This window comes from Lipotes vexillifer, unplaced genomic scaffold, assembly GCF_000442215.2.
Source record: "Lipotes vexillifer unplaced genomic scaffold, Lipotes_vexillifer_v1.1 scaffold235, whole genome shotgun sequence".
In the NCBI taxonomy this organism is placed as follows: domain Eukaryota; kingdom Metazoa; phylum Chordata; class Mammalia; order Artiodactyla; family Lipotidae; genus Lipotes; species Lipotes vexillifer.
Genome location: NW_006791020.1, coordinates 95205 through 100266, shown reverse-complemented (window position 1 = coordinate 100266; position 5062 = coordinate 95205). Strand labels below are relative to the sequence as shown.

General features: G+C 40.5%; 1 pseudogene; it reads right to left on the bottom strand.

The window, feature by feature from the left end:
• Window positions 1-569: 569 nt before the first annotated feature.
• On the bottom strand, window positions 570-1832 carry LOC103070578 (S-phase kinase-associated protein 2 pseudogene; annotated as a pseudogene).
• Window positions 1833-5062: the final 3230 nt, after the last annotated feature.

The window sequence follows — 5062 nt, the reverse complement described above, 5'->3', positions numbered from 1 at the left end:
CCGGGGCTATTTGTTACCTAATTGCAAATCTAAAGGCAAAGTTGAAATGTGTATTTTTCTTTCTATCCTTAGCAGACTGCCGCAAATCTATGATTCTCATTCTGTTCAGCTTACAATACAAATAGCTTATTATTTTTTGCAACCTATGTCTTATAAAGCAGTACTGAGAAATTAAATAGAAGAAAGTTCAGTTGCCATATAGGCTATGAAAATGATTTGCTGGTGGTGATTTTTAAGCTTGATTCTAAATAGATTTAATAAGAAGAGCACTTGGAAGAGGTGGCTCAAATTTTGCTCTTTAAGGTATCTTGAAATTATAGGCTCACTCTCCTAAAATTTCAAAAGGCATACAGCTTAGGCTCTTAAGGATATAGCAGTGATAAAAGCTTTCCTAGTCATTTTTCAAAAGCAACACTTCATAGTTTTCTCTCCAACGGTTCTCTAATATACTTGTAGAATGAAGGCAAGAGAAAACCAAGAATAAAAATAGCTGAGCTCTCCACAATTGGACTTCCTGCCTACTTTCCCTGTTCAAAGAAAAGAGGAGACACCATCCTGCAATAGATACTTCATAGACAACTGGGCTTCTGCAGTGTCAGTCGGCATCTGATGCCCCATATCTCCCGGTTCTTTTTGTTGCCAGTGGTTGGCCTGGCGATGGTGGTGAAAGGGGAACAATTAATTTGTAGATGAGGAAGGGCTTCTTTTAATAGTTGAAGGGTACTGTCTGGCATGATTCCAAAGACTTGTAGTGTTTTTAGTGTGGGAATTTCTCCTAGTTCAAGTAAAGTTTCAGGTATTATGTCATAGCACCTACTGAGTGATAGGTGTTGGAGGTAGTTGAGCTGGAAAAATTCTGGAAAGCAGTCACTTTTCAGCATGACACTATCGCTTAAGTCTAGGTGGACAAGACTGGGACATCTTCCAACTAAGGTAGAGACATCCGATCTCTGCAGATTCTTTCGGTACCCGCTGAGATTCAGCTGGGTGACAGTCTCTGACACGTGTGAGACAGCCACCTGCACATGCTTTTCAGTGAATTCATAGCACCAGGAGAGGTTCAGTTCATCCAATCTGCAACAGCTGCTCAGCAAAGTCTTCAGGGCAGATTCAGAGAATCCAGAACACCCAGAAAGGTTTAATCACACTAAATTTGTGTTCTGAGCAAGATTGTTGACAATGGGATCCGAAAGCCGTAGGCCTTCTAGACTGAGATTCTGCAACTTGGAGCAGTGAGACAGAAGGCCGTGGAGGGTAGACACATCGATCACCGAGTTCGACAGGTCCGTGTGCTGTACACGAAAAGGGCTGAAACGTTCAACAAACGGTTGGTCCATAAACGATCGTGGGCAGCGAAAGGCAACCACCCCTCGAGACAGCAGCCGACCAACCACATCTGGGTGGAGGTTTCTGCCCGTGAGGTCTAAGGTCTGCCAGAGAGACTCGTCAAACGCTAGATGATACCATCTCTTACAAACACTGGAGACTTTCAGAAGTTCAGGGAGGCACAGACAGGAGAAGATTCCTAAGAGCAGCTCATCTGGAAGGGAGTCCCATGAAATACCTGGAAAGTTCTCTCGATTTAGCTTAGGTCTGTGGACAATCACAAAGTCCTTGTCATTCCCTTTGCTCTTTAGCCGTTTTCGTGGGGGGCTCTGTGGGTGGCCCAGGTTTGAAAGCAGTTCCTGGGGGATGTTCTCACTGTCCACCTCCCCCTTCTCCAGGGCGGAGACCCCCATGCCTGAAAGCAGTTCAGAAGTCTTGCTAGAATCCCATCCCCACGTGAAGCTGGTGGTAACGTTGCTACTCTGGTTGGGAATCTCCTGGAGGTGTTTCAATATTAGCAATTAGCAAAATTCGCGGCCTAAAAGAATTAAGACGGTCCATTCATGTCTGCCCCCTTTTGCAATTGGTTTACCTGTGCCTGTAGGAAGATTTTTAATCACAGTTTCAATTTCAGTGCTTGTGATTGGTCTGTTCATCTTTTCTATCTCTTCCTGATTCAGTCTTGGCAGTTTGTGTATTTCTACTAATTTGTCCATTTCTTCCAGGTTGTCCATTTTATTGGCATAGAGTTCCTTGTAGTAATCTCTCATGATCTTTTGTATTTCTGCAGTGTCAGTTGTTGCTTCCCCTTTTTCATTTCTAATTCTATTGATTTGAGTCTTCTCCCTTTTTTTTCTTGATGACTCTGGCTAATGGTTTACCTATTTTGTTTATCTTCTCAAAGAACCAGCTTTTAGTTTTATTGATCTTTGCTATTGTTTCCTTCATTTCTTTTTCATTTATTTCTGATCTGATTTTTATGATTTCTTTCCTTCTGCTAACTTTGGGGTATTTTTGTTCTTCTTTCTCTAATTGGTTTAGGTGCAAGGTTAGGTTGTTTATTCGAGATGTCTCCTGTTTCTTAAGGTGGACTTGTATTGCTATAAACTTCCCTCTTAGAACTGCTTTTGCTGTATCCCATAGGTTTTGGGTCGTCGTGTCTCCATTGTCATTTGTTTCTAAGTATTTTTTTATTTCCTCTTTGATTTCTTCAGTGATCACTTCGTTGTTAAGTAATGTATTGTTTAGCCTCCATGTGTTTGTATTTTTTACAGATCTTTTCCTGTAATTGATAGCTATTCTCATAGCATTGTGGTTGGAAAAGATACTTGATACAATTTCAATTTTCTTAAATTTACCAAGGCTTGAGTTTTGACCCAAGATATGATCTATCCTGGAGGATGTCCCATGAGCACTTGAGAAAAATGTGTATTCTGTTGGTTTTGGATGGAGTGTCTTATAAATATCAATTAAGTCCATCTTGTTTAATGTATCATTTAAAGCTTGTGTTTGCTTATTTATTTTCATTTTGGGAGATCTTTTCATTGGTGAAAGTGGGGTGTTAAAGTCCCCTACTATGAATGTGTTACTGTCGATTTCCCCTTTTATGACTGTTAGTATTTGCCTTATGTATTGAGGTGCTCCTATGTTGGGTGCATAAATATTTACAATTGTTATATCTTCTTCATGGATCGATCCCTTGATCTTTATGTAGTGTCCTTCTTTGTCTCTTCTAATAGTCTTTATTTTAAAGTCTATTTTGTGTGATATGAGAATTGCTACTCCAGCTTTCTTTTGGTTTCAATTTGCATGGAATATCTTTTTCCATCCCCTTACTTTCAGTCTGTATGTGTCTCTAGGTCTGAAGTGGGTCTCTTGTAGACAGCATATATATGGGTCTTGTTTGTGTATCTATTCAGCCAATCTGTGTCTTTTGGTGGGAGCATTTATTCCATTTACATTTAAGGTAATAATCAATATGTATGTTCCTATTCCCATTTTCTAAGTTGTTTTTTGTTCGTTATTGTTGGACTTTTCCTTCTCTTGTGTTTTTGTCTAGAGAAGTTCCTTTAGCATTTGTTGTAAAGCTGGTTTGGTGGTGCTGAACTCTCTCAGCTTTTGCTTGTCTGTAAAGGTTTTAATTTCTCCATCAAATCTGAATGAGATCCTTGCTGGGTAGAGTAATCTTGGTTGCAGGTTTTTCTCCTTCATCACTTTCAGTATGTCCTGCCACTCCCTTCTGGCTTGTAGAGTTTCTGCTGAGAGATCAGCTGTTAACCTTATGGGGATTCCCTTGTGTGTTATTTGTTGTTTTTCCCTTGCTGCTTTTAATATGCTTTCTTTGTATTTAGTTTTTGACAGTTTGATTAATATGTGTCTTGGCGTATTTCTCCTTGAATTTATCCTGTATGGGACTCTCTGTGCTTCCTGGACTTGATTAACGATTTCCTTTCCCATATTAGGGAAGTTTTCAACTATAATCTCTTCAAATATTTTCTCAGTCCCTTTCTTTTTCTCTTCTTCTTCTGGAACCCCTATAATTCGAATGTTGGTGCGTTTAATGTTGTCCCAGAGGTCTCTGAGACTGTCCTCAGTTCTTTTCATTCTTTTTTCTTTATTCTGCTCTGCAGTAGTTATTTCCACTATTTTATCTTCCAGGTCACTTATCCGTTCTTCTGCCTCATTTATTCTGCTATTGATCCCATCTAGAGTATTTTTCATTTCATTTATTGTGTTGTTCATCGTTGTTTGTTTCATCTTTAGTTCTTCTAGGTCCTTGTTAAATGTTTCTTGCATTTTGTCTATTCTATTTCCAAGATTTTGTATCATCTTTACTATCATTATTCTAAATTCTTTTTCAGGTAGACTGCCTATTTCCTCTTCATTTGTTAGGTCTGGTGCATTTTTATCTTGCTCCTTCATCTGCTGTGTGTTTTTCTGTCTTCTCATTTTGCTTATCTTACTGTGTTTGGGGTCTCCTTTTTTGCAGGCTGCAGGTTCATAGTTCCCGTTGTTTTTGGTGTCTGTCTCCAGTGGCTAAGGTTGGTTCAGTGGGTTGTGTAGGTTTCCTGGTGGAGGGGACTCATGCCTGTGTTCTGGTGGATGAGGCTGGATCTTGTCTCTCTGCTGGGCAGGTCTACGTCTTGTGGTGTGTTTTGGGGTGTCTGTGAACTTATTATGATTTTAGGCAGCCTCTCTGCTATAAGGTTTGGTTTTGTTCCTGTCTTGCTAGTTGTTTGGCATAGGGTGCCCAGCACTGTTTTTTGCTCGTCGTTCAGTGAAGCTGGGTGCTGGCATTGAGATGGAGATCTCTGGGAGATTTTCGCCAGTTGATATTATGTGGAGCTGGGAGTTCTCTTGTTGACCAGTGTCCTGAAGTTGGCTCTCCCACCTCAGAGGCATGGCACTGACTCCTGGCTGCCGCACCAAGAGCCTTTCATCCACAGGGCTCAGAATAAAAGGGAGTAAAGGAGAGAGAAAGAGCTAGTAGAAGTAAGAACAAAGAAAGAAAGAAAGAAAGGAAGAAAGGAAGGAAGGAAGGAAGGAAGGAAGGAAGGAAGGGAGGGAGGGAGGGAGGAAGGAAGGAAGGAAGGAAGAAAGAAAGAAAGAAAGAAGAAAAGAAGGAAAGAAGGAAAGAAAGAAAGAAAGGAGGGATGGAGGGAGGGAGGGATGGTGGAAGGAAGGAAGGAAGGAAGGAAGGAAGAAAGAAAGAAGATAAAGTAAAATAAAATAAAGT